Source organism: Calliphora vicina, chromosome 2 (assembly GCF_958450345.1).
Source record: "Calliphora vicina chromosome 2, idCalVici1.1, whole genome shotgun sequence".
Lineage (NCBI taxonomy): Eukaryota > Metazoa > Arthropoda > Insecta > Diptera > Calliphoridae > Calliphora > Calliphora vicina.
In genome coordinates, this window is record NC_088781.1 from 135472402 (window position 1) to 135497073 (window position 24672).

Below are 24672 nucleotides of genomic sequence, written 5' to 3' on the forward strand. Positions count from 1 at the left end.
AAAACGTTCACACGCATCCAAATTTGTATCATTTAAATCTTCATATTTCTCTTACAAAAAAAGTTCTTTGGGATTACAATTTGGTTTTGAAAACAAACTTAAAGTAGATGCATGTGAAATAAAATTTGTCACATTTCAGAGAACAATAGCTATCTTCTGCCATCTCCAAATATGACCAATTTTTAAAATTTCTAAAAAACTAAAGATCGAGCAGAATTAAAAAAATAAATAAATAAACCTAAATATCTCTTGAACTGAAAGAGATAACTTACATATATTTAAATATATTTTGAAAATCTCCTTATGGACTATTTATATTACAAATTTCAGCTCATTTGGATCATGCTTGGATTTTTGGAGATATTTTTAAAAAATGTGAGACCAGATATGGCGTGTAATTTTGCTAATTAAGCATAAATGACTCTATTTACAACTTTTGCGTCTTTGGTGACCCCCAATAAAATTTTACGGCAAAAAGTCTCGCAGAATATTTTAATCCTTAAATGTCCTTTTTGAAAGGACTTTTTTCGATTTTCTCAAAAAAGGGGTCAAATTGACCCCTAAAGAGAGGAGCTAAAGGGTTATGATCTTCCACAAAAATGATCCCCATAAAATTCCACAATATAACTCTGATAATAAGAATTCTCTCAAATATTAACTTACAACATTTTTTTCAGTTAGTATAATGCTACCTTTGATAAAAAAATTAAAACTTTGACCCACATTAAAAAAAAAAAAATCAGACCAGCTGGACTATAAGTGTATTCTACAAAAATTATCTACTCAACATGCCCTTTCAGAATTATAGGATCGCTAGTCTGTTCCAAAAATGCTGTTGGACAGTGTTATTAAACAGAACATACTTTTTGGATAGTTTTGTATATAGTAAGTGGCACAGTAATCTACTTACACTGTTTATATCCTACACCACCATAGTGGGGAGGGTATAATGCGTTTGTGCAGATGTTTATAACGCCCAAAAATACTGGTCTAACGCCCACCTTAAAGTATACCGATCGACTTAGAATCACTTTCTGAGTTGATTAAACGATGTCCGTCCTTCCGTCCGTCTGGTCGGGTGGCTGTCCATGTAAACCTTGTGCGCACAGTACAGGTCGCAATTTTGAAGATATTTTGATGTAATTTGGTACATATTATTGTTTTGGCTCAAGGACCAAGCCCATTGAAACTGGCTGAAATCGGTCCATTATTTCACCTAGCCCCCATACAAATGTCCTCCCGAAATTGGACTTTATCGGTCATAAATGTGTAATTTATACATGTATCTCCATAAAAAATCGCTCCAAATAAGTTTTATATAAACAAAATTCATGTCACCAAATTTTGTTACGATCGGTCCATAATTAGTCATAGCTCCCATATAGACCCGCTTCCGAAAATCACTTTAACGTGCATAAATCGATTGAAAATGTTGGTATACACACAAAATTCACAATAAATAACTTTCATATAGACATAAATCGCACGACCTAATTTCATGGTGATTGGTCCATAATTGGTAATAGCCCCTATATAAGGCCCTCTTCCGAAAATCACTCAAAAAACATGAAATTTTAAAAGAAAAAAGTGTTTTTGCTCTTTTACTTAGTGGTCGGGCTTGACCGATCATACTTTCTTACTAGTTTAAATATGTATTTATCAAACTCTTAGCTTTAATTTAAGACTCAGCTCACTTTTTATTTGAAATTAATTGAACTTGCATAAGAATTTATTTAAAATTTCATTATTAATATTAATCATACGCACTGTAGAGCTACTTTTTTTTATACAGAGAAAATTGTTTCCACTTGGTATCAGAAATGTTCAAAAATATATTTTTTGGAAACTTTTTCTAACATTATTTGAAATTTAAATAAATTGGAGTCACATTTTTCACAAACTTTTCACATAATATAAAAATTGCTTATGGTTGCTTTGCAACATAAGAAAATAGGCTCTAAAATTCCTGCAAAACCTTTTCTATTCTCTGTTGCAACTCATTAGTAACTAACACAAGAACACAAATTTAGAGAAATTGTTACCTAAAACAAAGTCAACTTTCATTTCATTTAGAAACTTTACAAAATTCTTTCATATTTAAAAAGAGCTCTATTAAATTTTGTGCCAGTTATTTTCCTTTTTTTTCTATTTTCCAAATATTTTATTTATTAAAACCATTTGTTTGTTGTCTTCTACAAAATGGGAATATAAATGCATATTGACATAATATTTTACAAATTTAATACTTTTCTAAATAAATAAAGTCAAAATATTGAAAACTCTTATGTAGTTTTATTATAACATTTAGTTATGTATTAAATCTCCTTTGACTTATAATTTATTAAAGATAAAACAGAGCCAGCAAACAGAAAAACTACACAAATAAATGAAAAATTGGAAAATATCTCTTAATGTTAAAAAAAAAAGAAAACAAGTAAGAGAGTTTTATTCAACTAAGCCGAATGTTATATACCCTTCAGCGAAATATGTTTTGATGAAAAAAGATTTTAGTTTTTTTTTCAAAATTTTTGGTGAAAAAAATATGTATAAAAAAAAAATTTGATTTGTTTTAATTTATAATAAATAAATTGTACTGGAAATTTTTTTTTAAAAATTTCTCTTTAAAATTTAAAAAAAAAATTTTAGTGAAAACAGTTTTGGGTTAAAAAATATTTTTCCCGATTTTAACCCATTTTCGGTCCGACTGACTATAGCGTTATATACATCGTAGCAAATGTATTTGAAATATCTATCGTTAGATATCCATACTGTCTTTATTAATGACTTAGTAATCCAGATATGGATCAAAAATAGGTAAAAATTGAGGTTATCCTGGTTTTTTCCTTATATCTTAGCCATTTGTGGGTAGATTTTGTCGATTTCATACAACAACCGAAGCGGGTCTGTAACGGATATATTGATGTATGAATCATGTATGTAAGATATGTGGATGCTTCGAAATGCTAATTTCAGCATACAGACGGTCAGACAGACATGACTATATAGACTTAGCTATTTATAACAATCCAGGTTATATATATTTATGGGGTCACAAATGAAAAATGTTGAAATTACAAACGGAATGACAAACTTATATGGTCCCTTGCCACTCTTGGTGTAGGCTATAAAAACTGAATATAAATGCAGGAAAAGATAGAACGAATTTAATTTCAAATACTAGAACTAAAGAGCAAAATGTTTGCATAATTCAATACAAATGGTGCAACCAACAGCAACATCGACAGGAATAAGAATAAAAATAAAAATATTCGGCTATACTATATGAACAATCTCAACAAACAGTGGCAAATGAATAAATATATGGAGGTATATCTGAATATGTGTTTATATAAACACTTTCTTGCATATGCACATTCTATTTATACTAGGGTGGCTCTAATTTTGCATATTTTGGACCAAACACTGATGTTTTTAAGAATATTAAAAAAGAAATTTTAATAACTTTGAGAAATAATCGAAATAATTGAATCGTTTATTTCAAAAACCAGTCAAGCAACAAAAAATCCAAAATTTTGTTATTGGGCGATTTCTGTTTTGTAAAGGTAAAAATTAAATACTGTGCCCCTATTATTGTGAAGCAAAATTTATAAATCCGTGTTTATCGCGGAACACAATTTTGCATAAATTTAAAAGATGTGTTAATACTTTTTATTTGTGATCGACCCCATTTCAACATTTTGAAATAGCCGTCATAAAAAAGATAATTTTCGGAGTTTTATTTTTCCCGTCAGAAAAAAAATTAATTTGAGGAGTTTTATTTTTTTCGTCATAAAATAAGTCATTTAAGGAGTTTTATTTGTCAGAAAATAAAACTGTTTCCGTTTATTTTCTAATTTTTTCACTATTTTTCTTATTGTGTCTATGTGATATAATGTTTGTAGTAATTTATTTGTTTAAGAAAAAAAAAACAACAACAATTTGATAATAGGAATCAAACAATAACAAATTAAAATTCCACTTGATTTTATTTTAATGATAATTTATTCAATTGCAATGCAAGGTGTTTTACAAATTATAATGATCGGCAAGCTTTACAGGTCAATTTACATAAAATGAGTTTTATTTTCTGATGGGAAAAATAAAATAAAAAAAATAAAACTCCTCAAATGACTTTTATTTTATGACGGAAAAAATAAAACTCCTTGAGTTTTTTTTCTGACGGGAAAAATAAAACTCCTCAAAAGATTTTTTTAAGACGACCATTTAAAACTATTTCTTAAGAATTTCATGCGAATTTTATTTGAAACTAAAACAATTTTTTTTAATTTTTTGTTTTTTTATGAATTTTATATCCTTTACCATGACAGCCCAGGCTATATATATGCGACCCCATAAAGTGTATATATTCTGGATCATTGTCCGTATGACAGTGTGTCCGTCTGTATGTTGAAATCAACTTTCATGTCTCCTCAGACCCGTATATTGGCCATTTTTGTATAAAACATATGGGGCATTTCATGTCAAGTGAACCAACTTTTGAAATCGATGTCTTCCGATCGGGATGAAATTTGCACCAAGGTTAGCTCTATTGGATAGTAACTCAGACACAATTTTTCAACAACATCGGTCGAGAACTCTCTGAGTTATAGGGGGTAAAATTTTGACAATTTGGTCAAACAGGGGTTTTTTCTTATCCATGTAACTTATTACCTATTGTTCTTAGCAAAATGTGTCCCAAATAGTATAGATAGCTATTTCTTCGATCTTTCAAAAAAAAATATTTAAAAAAAAAAATAAAAAATTTTTAATATTTTTTTTCCGAAATCAAAAACTTTTTTGACTTTTTTTTAAAATGGGTCCTTTTTTTTTTCTTAAAATAAAGTTTAGATATTTTCCTTGAACACCTACTTGGTCGCTTAGTGGGATGCGAGTGGGATATCTATCAAAATAAATATTTTGTAACTCAAAACATAAAATTTTTGACTTTTTTTGCAAAATCAAAAACTTTGTTGACTTTTTTTTTTCAAAATGGACCCTTTTTTAATCTTTTTTTTTAGGTCAAACAAAAGCTTAGATATTATCCTTGAAGACCCTTTTGGTCGCTTAGTGGGATGCGAGTGGGATATCTATCAAAATAAATATTTTTTAACTCAAGACTTACAATTTTTTTAATTTTTTTTTGCAAAATCAAAATTTTTTTCCAATATGGGCCCTTTTTTAATTTTTTTTTTTTTGCTCAAAAGAAAGCCTAGGTCCATTCCTTTAAGATATTTTTAGTCCCTTATTAAATATTAAATATTAAAAATTTTTTATTTTTTTTTTTAAATATTTTTTTTCGAAAGATCGAAGAAATAGCTATCTATACTATTTGGGACACATTTTGCTAAGAACAATAGGTAATAAGTTACATGGATAAGAAAAAACCCCTGTTTGACCAAATTGTCAAAATTTTACCCCCTATAACTCAGAGAGTTCTCGACCGATGTTGTTGAAAAATTGTGTCTGAGTTACTATCCAATAGAGCTAACCTTGGTGCAAATTTCATCCCGATCGGAAGACATCGATTTCAAAAGTTGGTTCACTTGACATGAAATGCCCCATATACTAAAACACAGTTGCGATGTTTTAAATCTTTTAAATAACTCAACTTAAAATGAGCGATGTAATACTTTGAATAATGTTGGAACCACAGTGCAATGGGTCGAAATAGGGAAAAATATTTTTTAACCCGAATTATTTTTTTTCATCCAAAAATTTTTTTTGTCATAATTTTTTTTTTAATAAATGTAAAAAAAAATAAAAAAAAAATAAAAAAAAAAATTAAAAAAAAACAATATATTAAAAAAATCGTCCCCTCAATAAAACAATATCGTATAAGTATATACACCATTATATTCCATAATAACAATCTACATAACTGATTCTATATGTGGTCAAAATTTGGTGAAATTCTACTTCCACAAAGTGGGTCAAAAGATCAATTGAAATATAACTTTTGTTATATTTCAAAAGTAATAATTTTCAGCATCTAATGTTAAGATGACGGTGAGCTATTTTAGGGCTTCCGATCATCGTTAATGCAAAAAGTGCAAAATAAGGGCCACCCTAATGCAAACACACACACACACTTACCTATAAAATGCAATATTTTTATGCAAGAAACTGGTTGCTTTGAATTTAACTCTCTTGCACACTTCTCTTATGAAGATATAAACAAATATGTACGACTGTGTGTCTGGATTTGTAGTCTTGTGTATAAAATTATTGAAAAGAAGATGATATATGTGTGACACTACTCATGTATACAAAATACTCGGTGTACTTGTATTAAGAAAAAAGTGTGCATGTGTAGTGTGTGTGTGTGCAAACACTCTAAAGAGTAGGTGTGATATTTGAACTGCACTCGAATGTGCTGATGATGAAGATGATGTTGCTGATGCTGCTACTCTACCTATGTATAAAATGCAGCAAACTTTTATTCAAAATTGCAATGGCACACACATATATTTTAGCATACGTACATGTACAAACAGTCAAGGGCAAAATATTTAAATATATTTTATGTTTCTTTTAAAAAAAATGACAATCTTTCGTAAATTTGGAACCTTAAAAAATATCTGAAACAAAGCAAGAGAGTCATATTCGGCTGAGCGGAATCTAATATACACTTCACCAAAATATAATTTAAGAAAAATATTAAAAACTATTTTTGGGGAATAAAAATTTTTATCACAAAAAATTTTTTTAAAAAAAAATTTTGTGAAAAAAAATTTTGGTTGAAAAAATCAAGGTCGATTGTAAATAGCATTCTAAGTTGGACTTAAGTGAAGATATTGATGTATCAATAAAATTTCGTTAAAAAAAATATTTTCGGTTTTTACTTATATCTCAGCCATTTGTAGGTCGATTTTCTCTATCTCAAATAGCAAATCTAAGTTGGGCTTTAGCGGATACATTGATTTATCAATCATGAAAATAAGTTATTTGGTGGCTTTGGAAAGGTGATTTCAACATACATGCGGATAGAGGGATATGGCAACTTTAGAACTTTGGCAATATTCATCCCACACTGTACCAACTCTTATGCACATAAGTATAAACATGCATCAGCCACTGTCGGTATCAGCACATTCGAACACACAACTTCAATTTGGACAAATTTTCATATATTTCTTTTTCTCATTTTAGCAAAGGCAATTCAAAAATATAAAATCACATGCACTTGAATGTGAGTTGCAAAAAGAATGAACAAAACCAAAAAAGAAAAAACAAAGTAGAAAAGAAAGAAAAAGTGTTATATATTATTTTGAACAATTCTGTCTGGGTTTCAAGCCATGTAGCATATTGTGTAAATATACAACCTACTAGGGAATCGTTTTTCGTATGCTCTACGAAAATATACAAAAGATTTAACTGAAAGCAACAAAAAAAAATAAATAGAAATAATGAAAAGAAGCAACTCAATTTCTATGTACCTACATATGTATATTTTATGAAAAGTTTGCAAAAAAAAACACAGAACAAAAAGAAAGTCTCTAAAAGCAGTTGACAATTTCAATCTTTTTTTTAACGGTTTTTTTCTAAATAAATATTTGAGAATATTTATGTTATATTTGGGGTTAGTTTTAGTTTTAATATACTTTCAGATTTTCTTCTTACTTTATATTTTTAATAAAATTTTGTTTCCTTTTTTCTGCACCTAATAACACTTTAGAGAATATTTTGGTTTTTAAGATGTTAAAAGTTATATTTTTCTATAAATTATTAAACTTCTAAAGTATAAATGTGTTGGTCACAAAAGGCTCTTTTGTTACCAATTCTGTTATCACGCAAACAATGTTTAAACATTACAATTTTTAAAAAAGCAACATTCCGTTTAAACTGCTTTTAAACTAAGACAGTTAAAACATAATTATTCTTGAAGACCTACAGAGCGTATGATTGATTTTAATTTGGGCAAATTCATCAAATTCTGTCAAAAAATCAAAAACAATATAAATAAACTAGAACCTGAACTTGAACTAGAGCTGAACCTGAACAAGAACCTGAACTTGAACTAAAGCAGAACCTGAACAAGAACCTGAACTAGAGCAGAACCTCAACAAGAACCTGAACTACTTAGAACTGAACTGAACAAAAACTGAACTAGAACTGAACTAGAACTAGAACTGAACTAGAACTGAACTAGAACTGAACTAGAACTGAACTAGAACTGAACTAGAACTGAACTAGAACTGAACTAGAACTGAACTAGAACTGAACTAGAACTGAACTAGAACTGAACTAGAACTGAACTAGAACTGAACTAGAACTGAACTAGAACTGAACTAGAACTGAACTAGAACTGAACTAGAACTGAACTAGAACTGAACTAGAACTAGAACTGAACTAGAACTGAACTAGAACTGAACTAGAACTGAACTAGAACTGAACTAGAACTGAACTAGAACTGAACTAGAACTGAACTAGAACTGAACTAGAACTGAACTAGAACTGAACTAGAACTGAACTAGAACTGAACTAGAACTGAACTAGAACTGAACTAGAACTGAACTAGAACTGAACTAGAACTGAACTAGAACTGAACTAGAACTGAACTAGAACTGAACTAGAACTGAACTAGAACTGAACTAGAACTGAACTAGAACTGAACTAGAACTGAACTAGAACTGAACTAGAACTGAACTAGAACTGAACTAGAACTGAACTAGAACTGAACTAGAACTGAACTAGAACTGAACTAGAACTGAACTAGAACTGAACTAGAACTGAACTAGAACTGAACTAGAACTGAACTAGAACTGAACTAGAACTGAACTAGAACTGAACTAGAACTGAACTAGAACTGAACTAGAACTGAACTAGAACTGAACTAGAACTGAACTAGAACTGAACTAGAACTGAACTAGAACTGAACTAGAACTGAACTAGAACTGAACTAGAACTGAACTAGAACTGAACTAGAACTGAACTAGAACTGAACTAGAACTGAACTAGAACTGAACTAGAACTGAACTAGAACTGAACTAGAACTGAACTAGAACTGAACTAGAACTGAACTAGAACTGAACTAGAACTGAACTAGAACTGAACTAGAACTGAACTAGAACTGAACTAGAACTGAACTAGAACTGAACTAGAACTGAACTAGAACTGAACTAGAACTGAACTAGAACTGAACTAGAACTGAACTAGAACTGAACTAGAACTGAACTAGAACTGAACTAGAACTGAACTAGAACTGAACTAGAACTGAACTAGAACTGAACTAGAACTGAACTAGAACTGAACTAGAACTGAACTAGAACTGAACTAGAACTGAACTAGAACTGAACTAGAACTGAACTAGAACTGAACTAGAACTGAACTAGAACTGAACTAGAACTGAACTAGAACTGAACTAGAACTGAACTAGAACTGAACTAGAACTGAACTAGAACTGAACTAGAACTGAACTAGAACTGAACTAGAACTGAACTAGAACTGAACTAGAACTGAACTAGAACTGAACTAGAACTGAACTAGAACTGAACTAGAACTGAACTAGAACTGAACTAGAACTGAACTAGAACTGAACTAGAACTGAACTAGAACTGAACTAGAACTGAACTAGAACTGAACTAGAACTGAACTAGAACTGAACTAGAACTGAACTAGAACTGAACTAGAACTGAACTAGAACTGAACTAGAACTGAACTAGAACTGAACTAGAACTGAACTAGAACTGAACTAGAACTGAACTAGAACTGAACTAGAACTGAACTAGAACTGAACTAGAACTGAACTAGAACTGAACTAGAACTGAACTAGAACTGAACTAGAACTGAACTAGAACTGAACTAGAACTGAACTAGAACTGAACTAGAACTGAACTAGAACTGAACTAGAACTGAACTAGAACTGAACTAGAACTGAACTAGAACTGAACTAGAACTGAACTAGAACTGAACTAGAACTGAACTAGAACTGAACTAGAACTGAACTAGAACTGAACTAGAACTGAACTAGAACTGAACTAGAACTGAACTAGAACTGAACTAGAACTGAACTAGAACTGAACTAGAACTGAACTAGAACTGAACTAGAACTGAACTAGAACTGAACTAGAACTGAACTAGAACTGAACTAGAACTGAACTAGAACTGAACTAGAACTGAACTAGAACTGAACTAGAACTGAACTAGAACTGAACTAGAACTGAACTAGAACTGAACTAGAACTGAACTAGAACTGAACTAGAACTGAACTAGAACTGAACTAGAACTGAACTAGAACTGAACTAGAACTGAACTAGAACTGAACTAGAACTGAACTAGAACTGAACTAGAACTGAACTAGAACTGAACTAGAACTGAACTAGAACTGAACTAGAACTGAACTAGAACTGAACTAGAACTGAACTAGAACTGAACTAGAACTGAACTAGAACTGAACTAGAACTGAACTAGAACTGAACTAGAACTGAACTAGAACTGAACTAGAACTGAACTAGAACTGAACTAGAACTGAACTAGAACTGAACTAGAACTGAACTAGAACTGAACTAGAACTGAACTAGAACTGAACTAGAACTGAACTAGAACTGAACTAGAACTGAACTAGAACTGAACTAGAACTGAACTAGAACTGAACTAGAACTGATCTAGAACTAGAACCTGAACTAGACCATTTTAAAGTGTTCTACATTTAAATTCTTTTTGTTTTCAATTATATTTTTGTTTATTTGAAGCAATTTCATAGAAAATTTGTATTTCATAAGATGTTCCTAGGTTTTTTTGTTGTTGATGTTGCTTTCTTCAATAATTTTACTTCTTGTAGTTTCTATTTTACAACATTCATTAAGCGTAAACTGCAAATTAACTTAACAATGATGGTTGTTATTTTTCTGTTTCTTTTTTTATATACCAAGAAAAGAACAAAATTGCATTTAGCAACCTTTTAATTCTAACCTTAACTAAAATTGGATTTCATACCATATTTTCTACTATTACTGTCTATATTTATATCTCTCTTTCTATTTCTCTATTTCTTCTGTACTTTCACAAGCTATTAGCATATAATGCCACAGCCATTTTGATGATAATTAATCGCATTTTATAGTATAATACTGTAAAATTCTATTTGACTGATAATGCGTATTGACAGTTGGAAAGACACATTGAGCTGTGGAGGTACGAACAAAAACACACATATAAATAGTAGCAGATATAACTCATAGATAATTGATAAACAATGTGTAGACAAAGAAAAAAGAAAAAAAAATATGGAAATATATACTCATGCTATTAAGTAGTTTTAGTTTGTTGCTTTTTTTATGCTGTGATATGAAATTTTATTTTAGCAAAGTATTGAAAAAAAAAAGTTTTAAGCTGATTATGTGTGGTAAATAAAAAGTTGAAATTTATGTTATGTGAGCAGTTTTAACATTTTGCATGCAATACAGATGGTAAGGAAAAGAATAGTAAGGTAGAGTAAAATAGTGGAATTGTATTTCGAAAATTTTCTAAAAAAAATGTCATCTTCTTGGGGAGTATTTCATAGATTTATTTTCTAGTTAATTGTTTATAATTCTACACAAACTGGTAAGCATAGAGCTAAAGTTATAGGAAAACTGTTTAAAAGACTTCCGAGATAAATTAAATAATAAATTTATATGCTACAGTACGTATGATTAATATTAATTATGGATCTTTTTATAAAATTGCTTTTAACAAGATGATTTTTCATCCTATTTTTAAATAGAAAGTTTCAAATGAAAGTAGACATTCAAGGCTTTTAAAACCTAATAACATCATTTATATAAATTGCAGGAATTATTACGTATGATTATTTTTTTAAGAAATTTTGTTTATAATAAGAAAATGTTTCATCATATTTTAACATAAATTGAATCATTTAAAAGCATATATTATAGGCTTTATACTCGGACACATTAGATAATGATTAATTAATAAATTATAAAATAATAATGAGCATTTACTCACAATAGATCTACAATTGAATGCTTCAGCTAATTGCTAATAAAGTTTCAACATCAAATCTTTCTAAATTTCTGTGTTCTTTTAAATCGTATAGTCTTTAAAACTAGTCCTCATCTCTATTACTTTATACCAACTTAAAATTCTAAAAGTAATTTGCATTTTTAATTAATCAACACTTTATACATACATTAATACAAACTAAACGTACAATAATGCTTACATTTGCTACATGCACTTAATATCCCTTAAGATTTAATATGAATTAGGCCTCTTGGGCGTATGATTGATATTAATCACAAATTGAATTATTAATTACGTAGCAGACATGGCAGGCAGGCATGGTAGACCATACAACTGAGGTTGAATTACTGAAGGGATGAATGTGGTTGAGTGTCCATTAAATAATAAAACAATGAACAGCATTTTGTAAACTAACAACTAACTAGGAAATCATTTAAATTGACAATGAATGTAGAAAATAAATGTATAAATCACGTGCTAAATTGGAAATACATAAATATATGTTTATTAACCTTAAATGGTCTAAAGAATTGCATTATTTTAGTTTCAACCTGCTTTACGACAATTAGATAATAAAATGTACTTAATGTGAAACTTCTTAGATTCTGTTCGATTAACTTTGGAAAGTGAATGCAACTGATTTATTTTGGAGCAATATTCTGAAAGCTTCGCTCCTCTCTAACCATTAGTCCAAGATTGATGCATTTCTATTAAATATTTTAGAAGTTATACATATTTTTCTATTCATGCTATAATTTAGCCCACAGTACGTATGATTAATATTATTATACATATAAAATTACATTTTCCTTCATAACTATTTAAATTTTAAAGATATTTTACTCATTTAAAATCTCCATTAAAGCAAACAGACTAAGAAATCTAACAATTAAAATAATATCTTAAAACTCTTATGTTATAAAAACTTAAATCATTTCATATTATTAAAAATTTCAATTCCAAATAGAAATAAAATTATAAAACCTAAGCCTTATTTCTAGATTTCAAAGTGTCATTTGTATTATAATCACAATAAAAATGTATTTACTTGTATCAAGTCATTAGAGATTTAAAATAATCCTTTGATTTGTTGCAACCAGACACATGTAAATTACAATTGAAAATTTTCTATACACAGACACCACACGAATAAATGCTTCCCAAATACAAAAGCCTTGCTTTAGGGGCAGACGGCATAAATATGTGCAGAAAAACCATGTGTGTAAGAGAGTTATAACAAGTTATAGCCTTGTACATATGAAATTCATTCCACAGACAGTTTACGAGTACATACATACAATATTGTTGTTAATATGCTAAAATATCATGTGTCAATTATATTACCGAGTTTCTATCCATGCTCATTTATACTCGCTTTTACAGAGGTATCATTTGTGCTCAAAATGTTAACAAAAAAAAAACAGAAAAAACATAATGACAAGAATGATGATGATGACGATGATGGCAATGACATACACAATATGCAAATTTAATATACAATTTTGATTCTTTAAGTGTATGTATTTGGTTTTTAATAAAATTTTACAATTCTGTTAATAAATTAATACAAATCTAGTCAGTTCTAGCTCTGATCTATTTCAGTTCTAGTTCAGTACAAGTTCTAGTTCAGTACAAGTTCTAGTTCAATTCTGTTCTAGTTCTGTTCTAGTTCTGTTCTAGTTCTGTTCTAGTTCTGTTCTAGTTCTGTTCTAGTTCTGTTCTAGTTCTGTTCTAGTTCTGTTCTAGTTCTGTTCTAGTTCTGTTCTAGTTCTGTTCTAGTTCTGTTCTAGTTCTGTTCTAGTTCTGTTCTAGTTCTGTTCTAGTTCTGTTCTAGTTCTGTTCTAGTTCTGTTCTAGTTCTGTTCTAGTTCTGTTCTAGTTCTGTTCTAGTTCTGTTCTAGTTCTGTTCTAGTTCTGTTCTAGTTCTGTTCTAGTTCTGTTCTAGTTCTGTTCTAGTTCTGTTCTAGTTCTGTTCTAGTTCTGTTCTAGTTCTGTTCTAGTTCTGTTCTAGTTCTGTTCTAGTTCTGTTCTAGTTCTGTTCTAGTTCTGTTCTAGTTCTGTTCTAGTTCTGTTCTAGTTCTGTTCTAGTTCTGTTCTAGTTCTGTTCTAGTTCTGTTCTAGTTCTGTTCTAGTTCTGTTCTAGTTCTGTTCTAGTTCTGTTCTAGTTCTGTTCTAGTTCTGTTCTAGTTCTGTTCTAGTTCTGTTCTAGTTCTGTTCTAGTTCTGTTCTAGTTCTGTTCTAGTTCTGTTCTAGTTCTGTTCTAGTTCTGTTCTAGTTCTGTTCTAGTTCTGTTCTAGTTCTGTTCTGTTCTAATGACAGACAATAGAAATGATCTTTTACAGTTGAATGAATACTTTGTATGTGACTAAAATTATTTAATATCTTGCGAGTTAAGTGGTCTCTAACAGACCCATAGATTTACACATGCATTTGTGTAACAATATTGGCAACAGCATTTAAATTTTTGCATAATAAAATTTACAATGCCTCCGACAACATTAAAATACATATGTTAGTATACAAATATAAAAACTACAGTTTAGAAACATAAAAACCAAAATAAACTACTTCAAATTATGGCAAATATATAGATATTAACAGAAAAACACTCCTCACACTCACCAAATGAAATAATAAAATAAAAATATTTAAAATGTGAAATTTTTAAATTCCACTACCAGACCGTGTATGCATGAATACAAACAAAGAAATCCGGGTGAAAAAAAAATTTGCAAAAAATTGGAGTTATAAAAATATTTTTCTACACATTTCTACAATTTCGAGTATCAAATAAATAACATTAAAAACATGAACACTTACACATGGACATAGAAAAATATCGAAAAATTATGCAATTGCAAATTTTGCATACAACATATTTTGTACAAAATAAGAAAAACACATGTATGTGTGTTACCAAGTTAGATATAGATTCATACACATGTGTGGAGTTCAACACAATGGCCACAAATTATCTTTGAAAATTGCTATACACTGCAAAAAAAGAAGCAAAAAAAGGTTTATTTTCTTAAACATTTTCATTTCGGATGCAGAATAATAGAAGTAGAACTGTAGAAAATATTTTATAAGTATTTTTACTCATGTGTGTTTATGTATGAACAAGTAAGAAACCACAAGTAACATGTTATGAATTTTATTTGCAATTTTATAACCATACACATTTATATACATATATCCTCCTTTACTATTACAAACAGAAACACATATGCATTTGAAAATCTACACTCTAAAAACTATTCCTACATCTCTAAGACTTTATCCGATTTTGCTAAAATTTTCAGCATTTGGTTCCAATAAATGTGAATGCTACACCAAAGTAAAATCGAAAATACTATTCAGTTCTAGCTACTTTCATAAAGTCAATTTTAATTTTGCTTTTAAATGTAAATTTCAAAAGGGTGTAGCTGATTTCTTTCTACTGCAGCAGCATCCCAACTTTTGCTTCAGTATTTTTATATCTCTACAAGTATTTCTCAAAATAAGAAAAATGAATTTGCATTTTCTTTATATGCTTGATATTGCACTGGTAATTTTAGAAAATTGTTTGCCATAAAAAGGAAAGTTTCAGTTAGAGGCTGGTCTACTCTATTATGCTGCATGCATAATACAAATTAATATAAGCAAAAGTTGCATATATAGAAGACCTAATAGAAAATTTTACAAACCCTATAAAGTTACCGCAAACTTGCTGCTTAGGATTTTAAGCAGGTATGGCTATATATTTTATTAGCTTCCTTTTCCTACCGGTTACACTTGCACACTTTCTTAGAAACTCAAGTGTGTCCATTGTTTACGATATTGTGACAGACAGTTGCTGCCAATTGGCACACAAGGATAAAATAATAATAAAAAAATAAAATTATCCATTCCCCCAGCCGCATAGCACACACTCCTTTCGAAGCATTGAAAGCACTCAATTTTAAACTTGTGCTGGTGTGACTGCAAGTACCAGAATATTTTTGTGCTGACTTTGAAATTTCTTTTTTAATATTTCTCTTATTTATACCACAACTTTTTTTCTCTCCAGTTCTATTCAAGTTTTAATGCATTTCTATGATATTTTTACGATTTCATTTTGAAAATGTCTGCATGTGTTGCCTTGGATTCTTTAAACAAAATTTGTTGCAGCATAAAAAAAGTAAACGAAATATAAAGTGGGTGTTTGCTGCATATGAAAAAAATAAAAATATATTATTAAACTAAATGAAAATAATAATATGAAAATAAAAGAATGTGTGGCAGCAAATGTTTACAATCATTTCGATATGGGGTGTGTTTGCAAATGGAGTCTCGTTTTGCTTTGATGAAATAATAACTGTTGAAACTCAAAAAAACTAACTTAAACAAAAGTATTTTAATTTTTGAATTAGAACTGAACTAGAACCTAAACTAGAACAGAACTAGAACAGAACTAGAACAGAACTAGAACAGAACTAGAACAGAACTAGAACAGAACTAGAACAGAACTAGAACAGAACTAGAACAGAACTAGAACAGAACTAGAACAGAACTAGAACAGAACTAGAACAGAACTAGAACAGAACTAGAACAGAACTAGAACAGAACTAGAACAGAACTAGAACAGAACTAGAACAGAACTAGAACAGAACTAGAACAGAACTAGAACAGAACTAGAACAGAACTAGAACAGAATCGATCGGGAACTATAGGAACATTAAATAAAATCTTACTTCAAAATTTCATTATATTTATAAAGTTTGGTTTGAAAACTTGGCCTAACTTCTGCTTATTTACTGCAAGGAATAGTTGTATAAACCTGGGCGTCATTTGTTAAATGAGTGTACCTGTTAGAGAGTGCATTTATGCATGATTTTAATTGCTTACGCATAGTTTTTCCACTTATTTAACCCAAACATGTTATTGGCAAAAACACTAAATGCTTTCTCATGTAGTTGAAAACTCCACATTACCTTAAGCAGACTAACAAGTTGAGCACTAAGTATAAAATACTGTTTCTAGTTTAAAAAATATTTAAATATATTGCACATACTTTAAAAGTTTACACAACAAGTCTACAAGTTATAACTGAAACCGGAAAATGCGTGTGGCACGCAAAAAAATAAAAAAACCGGATAAGGAAATGCACAAGAGACATCTAAACAGGCAAACAATACGCACAAAGTCATATATATTAACTAATACTTACGGCATATTGAAGTAGTTGCAGGAGCAACAAATTTATTGCGTGGACAAAAGTTCTTAAGTTTAAGAAGGATATAGAAATTAAGTTTGAATTGAGGGTGTTTAGAAAGGAGAGATTGTACATAGTGGGATAAAAATTTGATATACTATGTATGTATGAAGCTAAGATAAAATCAAGTCATGCAAATTTTGTTTAAATTATTTATTTCTTCCTCTAAAGTTCATGGATTTAAATTATAAATTATAAGAATTTATCAGTTTTGATAATATTCCGTAATAATTTTTAAATCTTGCTTAATTTATTTGCTATAATTGCAAAACATTGTTTTTTTCTAGAAAATCACCTATAAATATTGACTTAACATTATACACAACATATGGTTAAATATTCAAATGAATTTATTTACTGAAATTTATGTATTATTGAAAAATCTGCATTTGTGAATTGATTTTAGAAAAACCAAAAAAATCCCATTTAATAATTGAAATGTTTCTAAAAATAACACAGGTGTTTTTAAGTGTTTAATTGTACTGTTTTAAATGCACAAAACCCACATTTGCTAACCAATACAGAGCGACTAAATAGATATTGAATCATTGTCTATTGCCCCGGCCAGCATTGAGGAAAGTCATCTGTTTTTATTATATTTTATTCAGAGTCTGTCTCCCGCTCCATTTTGTCTGCATATGTAGTACTTGTTTTTATTATTGCTGTTGTTATTATTGCTATTTGACAATACACAGGTGTTGTTTCGAAATATTCCAAAAAAAAAGAACACATAAATGGATTAATTGTTTTAATATGGGGTGATAAAACTAAAAACTATAAATATTGAAATACTTGAAAATACATTTATATTTTATGTCCATTGCCACAATGATTTATTTTTGCATATTTTGTTGTGATTATGGTGTCGATTTGGGAACAGGAATAGTAAGAGAGAGATGGCTTTGTAGACTGTATTAAGGTGGCCCTTATTTTGGATCAATGCTACCAGGTTCATTATCTAAAATTCAATTACTGAAAATTTGTGTTTTGGGTTAGTAGCTTAATTTTCCAAATTATTTAAAAAATTAAATATTGAAGAAAAATTATAACTTAACCAAATAAAATCATAAAATTCTCAAATACAAAATTTTATATTTATACCCTACACCACCATAGTGGGGAGGTTTATTATGCGTTTGTGCAGATGTTTGTAACGCCCAAAAATATTAGTCTAACACCCACCTTAAAGTATACCGATCGACTTAGAATCACTTTCTGAGTCGATTAAGCGATGTCCGTCCGTCCGTCTGGTCGGCTGGATGGCTGGCTGGCTGGCTGGCTGTCCATGTAAACCTTGTGCGCAGAGTACAGGTCGCAATTTTGAAGATATTTCGATCAAATTTGGTACATATTATTTTTTCGGCTCAAGGACTAAGCCTATTGAAACTGGCTGAAATCGGTCCACTATTTCACCTAGCCCCCATACAAATGTCCTCCCGAAATTGGACTTTATCGGTCATAAATGTTTAATTTATATATGTATCTCCACAAATTCCACTCCAAATAAGTTTTATATACACAAAATTCATGTCACCAAATTTTGTTACGATCGGTCCATAATTAGTCATAGCTCCCATATAGACCCGCTTCCGAAAATCACTTTAACGTGCATAAATCGCTTAAAAATGTTGGTAAACACACAAAATTCATAGTTAACTTTAATATAGACATAAATCACCCGACCTAATTTCATGGTGATCGGTCCATAATTGGTCATAGCCCCCATATAACCCCACTTCCGAAAATCACTCAAAAATATAAATTATTGAAATTTTAAAAGAACATTTTTTTTGCTCTTTTACTTAGTGTAGGGTATTATATGGTCGGGCTTGACCGACCATACTTTCTTACTAGTTTTAAAATTTTTTTAAACGAAATTTACAAAAAGAGAGCTATTTTTATACCCTTCAGCAAAGTATATTTTAAGATAAAAATTATTTTTTTTTTTGCTGAAATTTTGATTTTTAATTTTAAAAAAAAAAATTATTTAAAATTTTTAAAAAAAAAAATTTTTAATTTTTTAAAAAAAATATTTTAATTTTTTTAAAAAAAAAAAATGATTTTTATTGCTAAAAAAATGTTTAATGTAAAAAAAATATCAGACTAAAAATATTTCTAATTCCGATTTTCACCAAAATTATTATAGAGTCACATACGTTGCATAGTGTTTCAGAAACTTATTTCAAATATATTTTATGATAAAGATTGACATTTTTTTTTAAATTTAAATATTTAAAAAAATTTAATTTATTTTGTTGAATTTTTTTTTTAAATTTAAAAATTTTAAATTTTTTTAAATTTTATTGCTAAAACCAATTTTAAAAATTTTTGTTTTTAAATTTAAATTAAAAAAAAATCAACAAAAAAATTAAATTTTTTTTAAAAATTTAAAATTTTTTTTTTAAAAAATTTAAATTTAAAAAAAAAATTCAATTCAGACTAAAAATATTTTTAGTCTGATTTTCACCCAAATTATTATAGAGTCACATACGTTGCACAGTGTTTTAGAAACTTAGTTCAGCAATCTTATGATAAAGATTGAACATTTTTTTTGTTGAAATTTTATTTTTTTAATTTAAAAAAATTTTAATTTTATTGCTAACAAATTTTTAATGAAAAAATAAAATATCAGACTAAAAATATTTTTAGTCCGATTTTCACCCAAATTATTATAGAGTCACAGATGTTGCACAATGTTTTAGAAACTTTTTATTTTGTAAATAATTCTTTATCTCGGGAACTATAGATGATATCGTAAAGAAATTCCACAAGGTTGGAGCTGAGATTTTTTTAAGTTGATTTACAGTTGTTCATTTTGCTAGGCAAAATGGAGGCCAGTGGATGGCCACTCAAATTATGCATGCAATATATGAGAAAAGTTAAAATATTTGAAAGGGCTTAAGTTTTTTTGAGCTTTTGTAGAGTAAATATAAGCTTTTTATACAAGTATTTGGTATTGATGAAAACCCTAGGAATTTCCGATTAATATTTTAGTACAATTAAATAATTTTAAAAATTATAATATGATGATTTTCCTTGAAGAAAAATATATAAAATTTGAATTAATGTAAAATTTGAACGGTAAAAGAAATGTTGTTAAATCAACGGCATTACAATTATTGCCATTATTTGTTTTTCGCTACCGAAATTCCTTAAAACGGGAGTGTTTTTCAAAAAACTGAGTTTTTTTTTAGAAAAGTGCACACTGTGAAGTTATATTACCGTGTTATAAAAATAAAACTGTGTAATTATTTAAGAAACATACAAATATACAGCTTTTCTGAGGATCGGTTTCTCGCGTTTTTAAGAATTTTTTACTCAAACCTAAATTTTTGTTTTCAAATTGGCCAAGTTTGTATTTTAATTGGTGGAGGGGTGTGTTAGTCCGCTTAAGTGAGCCAGATTTTAGTTTACACGCTTTTGCATTATGTTCTCTTTCCGTATCATATAAAAATTGTATATAGTCCCGAAGAAAATTTTTGTCCACAAAAGAAAATATATATGGGCTTTTTTGGAAAAAAAAAAACGTAAAAAATACATTACTTTTTACATGTCCAACTTTGGATGCGTGTAACATTTTATAGCAACTTTTTTCTATTTCATTTAGAATTTTATATATAGCTGCTATTTTAAAAATAAATTTCGATCCTCCGTAGGCCCCCCATATCAAAAAAAAACATCGTGCAAAATCCAAAAAAAAATCAATCAATAAATCAATATATCTTTTCAACTAATAGAGATAACCTACACGTTAGCGTATATTTTGTAGATCTTCTCAAGGACTATTTATATTTTAAATTTCAGCTCATTCGGATCATAAATGGATTTTCTGAGATTTTTTTTTTTAAATTTGAGACCCGAGGTGAGCACGCAAGCGTAAATCCACTTGAAAACCTCTTAGCTTGAATTTTGTAAAATTTCGTAACAATATCTCCAATAGTTCCCGAGATACCGAATTATTTAAAAAAAAACGTGTCTAAACCACTGTGCATCAATTTATTGATTTCGAGAAATGAACCTATCAATCGGTCTCCAAGGTCGTGTGATTTGACAACTCTGGTTTATTTCCTATGGGGCCAAGTGAAGTCTCTAGTTTATGCTGATAAACCAGCAACTATTAAGGCCTTGGAGGCCAACATTTTTCGTGACAAACGGCCTCAAAAAAGCCGGCTAAAATTGAATGTCCAGAATTCGCTTCGTCAAGAACAGCTGCGGTGGCCATATTCCCGAAATCATTTTCACATCTTTTTTTTCATCTTTCCAATAAAAATTTTTTTAACAAAATTTATTTTTTCGTGTTATTTTTTACAATTTCAAATTCTATTACAATTTCAAATTTCAAATAAAAACGCCTAGTAATTTAAATATTTTAACAACTCTTTGTTTATTAAAATGTAAACAACACCAATTATCATCGGGATCCAAATCTTCAATAATTCTGTCAGACATGCTTTCGAGAAGTTTCCTATTTAAAATCAGCAAAATCGGTCCACAAATAGCTGAGATATGAGGAAAAAACCAGGACAACCTCGATTTTTGACCTATATCTGGGGCCGAATTACCGTATTCGTGATCGAATGAAATATCGTATCGAAATATAATTTCGATATCGTAATTATAACAAAATGTACTAAATTTCATGCTCGATATCGAATGCCGTAATCTGAAATAAGAAAATTACGTTCGATTTTACTCGATATCGAATGCGGTAATTCGGCCCCTGGATTACTAAGACATTAATATAGTCAATATGGATATCAAATGATAGATATTTCAACGACGTATATAAGACGATAGTAAGTTAGACATACAATGGGCCAAAATCGGAAAAAATATTTTTTAAGTCGAATTTTTTTTTTCACCAATAAACAAATTTCAAAAACAACAAAAAATTTAAAAAAAAAAAAATTTTAAAATAAAATTCGAATAAAAATTGTTCCAAAAAATTAAAAAAAAACAACTGAAAAAAAAAGTTTTACCTAAAAATATTTAAAACTATTTGATCGACCCGGCTTCGCCCGGTAGCATTTACTAATGTTATGGCGTTTTCTTCTCTGGCATAAATGATGCCTTTATTCTACCTTTTACCCTTTTCTGTGTTCTTTTCTAAAAAAAATGTAGTTTGGTAAGGGTATAACGTGTTCTTTTCAAGTAATGTTGCCCTAAAACCCCGAAGATATGCTACACGTTTCACCCTCAATTTTATCAAAGGGTTAGAAATGCAGCACTTTTTTAAACAGCAAAATGTATAGTTTTGCAACATTTAGAAGGTACATAAAAGAAAATTGCATAAATGGTAAGGGTTTTTGTTCTATTGTGATCGTTAAAAATGTAAAACATTATGAGGGTATGGGTATTCTTTAATAAATGGTACAAAGTATGTTGGCAACATTTTGTGTCAGAAAAGAAAACGCCATTAGTTTTGCACACCAGCCTGTTCTTATTTATTTGCAAATAAAATATCTAAATTTGTACTGCATACTTTCGGGAGCTTTTTTATTACAGTTGACTGGACTCACAAAAAAAGAATTTCCGAGTTTTAGCCGGAATTTTTGAATGTTTTTTCTTTACAAACCATCTCCTGAAAATTTCGAATCGAATAAAAAAAAATCAGCCAAATCGATCCAGCCGTTCTCACGTGATGCCATTACATACATGGACCATTTCATTTTTATATATATATTTTGAAGTATAATTTGGTGAAGGGTATATAAGACTCGGCAATGCCGAATATAGCTGTCTTACTTGTTTATTACTTACTATGAAACGGCGTTAAGAATCATTCCTAGGAAGTTCGTATATTCTAGAAAGTTGTTTATTGGGATCTTAGGCCAATTTTTGTAGTTGATTATTTCGTTGAATTTTGAACGGTTTGCTACCTATGGAACTGAACAGGGGAAACATGGCAAACAAATTTCCGTATATGGTTATACTTTCATGACTTAGAAAATTACGCACAGTGTAATACAATTTCGTAACAATATATTAAGAATTTTATATAGAATTTGTGTAAAAATTTTCGAATTGAAAAATTTTTAATCATTAAAAATATTTAATGTAGACGATTAAACCAAGAACTAAGAATGTAGAAGAACTATTTCCAGTTCAGTATTAATTCAGTTCTAAGTTTAAACTAACTCAACTTGCAAGCTAGTTCTGCATCAACACAAGTTCTATTTTATATTTTCTATTACCTATCCTTAGGCGGTTTAAATAAAGTTTTAATCTTAAAGCCTATTTTTAAATTAAAATTTAAAACCAATAGCTAATATTGTTTTTAGATTTTTTACATAAGTAAAAATCGCGTGTTATAATTTTCTATATCCTTGCTGTTGTTCATGTTGATCGTTGTGTTTAAAACAAACAACATACATGTTCTTAACTTTTATTTGTATGTGTCAGCATTAAATATTGAAATTAATTTTCAAATAAACGATAACAGCGTAAACATTGTATGTGCGTGTTGAATATCAGCACAATGTCCTTTAGACTCAAAATCAAAGGTGGTTAAACAAAATATCTAAAGCCCTAGAAGTTATAAAATATATATTTAAAAGTAATATTTTTGCATTATTTCCTACTATCCTACTCTAATGCTTGAAAATAGATTTCATGTTGTATTCCCTTAAATCACTAAAAATTTAAACTGAAAAAACTGCTGATGGCTTCTACCAAAAAAACGGATGAATGCAAACCCATAAACTTTCATAATCCCTGGACTTTTTTTTCTTACTTTTTTACAGGCTGCTACAATACGCTATTTTTGTTTTTTTTTTTGTTAGTTTTCATTGTTATCAACCACCAAAAATATAGTTAAAATTGTCCACAGAAAAAACTAAAGTTTATGTTGTGAACACTACATGTGCATTGTAATGTAAAAAGTTTATTGATGAAACTTTTTCGATTTAGTTTTTTTATTTTTTTTTCGTTTGTGATGATGTCGACAGTCTATTATAAAAGTACCCAGAAAAAAAAATTAAGAAATATATGTTGAGCTTTAACAACATGGTTGGGCTTTAAAGTGTGTTTTCTGAAAACTGTTAGAGGGTGTTAAATGAATCTAAGTAAATAAGCCCAATAAATCCTATATTCACACATAATTTTAGAAGATCGTAAGGTGTATTTTCTTCAAAATACACCTATTAATCAAATACCCTTTAGTAAATCCTAATGAAAAGGGACTGTTAATATTTAAGTAAAGCCGGCCACATCAAACATCTACAAACACACATGTGTATATGAAATTTAATTAAAATGCAAATATGATGCAGTAACAGGATGACACACACACTCTCTCACACTCACACACATTCAAATATTAAAATACACTTCATGTACATTTATGCAGCAGATACTCACTTACGCACACTCGGTACTCGAATAAAATTGAAGGTTTAAATGTGTTAAAAAACATATTGGAGGTTCGTCAGTCAGTCGGTCAGTCTGACTGACTGGCTGACTAACTGTCAACTGTTA